Consider the following 1,429-nt stretch of genomic DNA (forward strand, 5'->3'; position numbering starts at 1 on the left):
AGGTTGGTATAATGAAATCGGTTCATAATATAATAATGTTCATATGAAAAGGTTTCATAATGATGAAACGGGTGCATAATATATTAGTATGCATAATGAAAAAGGTTTCATTATAATGAAACGGGTGCATAATATATTTTATTCTTTATGCAATTAATGTTTATATGAGAATATTTCATTATAAAATAGTTTATTTGCTTATTTTATTAATATTGTACATGTTCATGCACTCGTTTCATGATGATGAAACATATTCATATGAATGGAAATATTTAAAGATTTTAATATATTATAATATTAAAAATTGATTTTTTTTATTAAATGAATCTGGAAAGGAGTTACAAAATGTTAACTTTGTTTACCAATTTTGTCCTTAGTATTGAAATAAAATAAATATTTATTATTTTTTAATTTTTAATTTTTAATTTCCTAAAATAAAGTAAACTAATCTTAGCCATTGATCAAGAATATGGATGGATGAGATTGGTTTACACGGTTTACACAAATGGGGCAAGTTTTTATTTGAACGCTCCTCTATATATATATATATAGGGTTGGGTTCACGTGAGACCAAAAGTTTTTCTTGAGACCCGTAAGACCAATTTATGTTCATTGAACAACTTTATAAGCTAATGATCTAATGGTCTAAAGTTGCACGGTGACAATTTTGTGATTATGAATGTTCAGATTGTAAATCTAATCCAAGAGTTGAGAATTGGTCTTATGGGTCTCACGAAAAATCATTGATCTCACATGATCCCAAGTATATATATATATATATATATATATATACACACACACACTAGAAGAGTACTCGCGCAATACAGCGAGACAAATCTCGATTTTAATGTTCTATTTATTATGTGTCTTTGTAGATGTTATAATACGATTTTATGTGTTTTTAAGAAAGTAATAATGGTTTTATTTTTGAATAAAATATAAATTTGAAAATATAATAAAATTTTGAAAAAAAATATATCGATGTTAATATCCAATCAACTATTTAAAAGTTTTCATATTTTATGTAATTTTTTTAATTTATTTTTTATTATAATTTAATTTAAGTTTAATAATGAAATAATTTATTTTTGGTTTAATAATATAACATTTTATAAAGATAATAATTAAGTATTCTGTTAGAACTCAATAATTATCCTAATTATATTTTAGATTTTTTATATTTAAAATGAGATGTTTATCTTGAATTTGATTGTGTTTATCTGCAGTTAGTTACACGAATTCAGATATGGAGCTTTAATAAGTTGTATATACGCACAATTTACTTTTAATCTTGAGTTTTAAGTAATATACATTAATAAACAGTACTTTACGCATAAAAAATGGTTTTTAAGAGTTTTTGTCAAATGATTTATAATATAGAATATATTTTTTTATATATAGAAAAGTACCCGCGCAATGCAACGGGATA

Source organism: Cynara cardunculus (genome assembly GCF_001531365.2).
Source record: "Cynara cardunculus var. scolymus isolate 2C chromosome LG 3, CcrdV1, whole genome shotgun sequence".
NCBI lineage: Eukaryota > Viridiplantae > Streptophyta > Magnoliopsida > Asterales > Asteraceae > Cynara > Cynara cardunculus.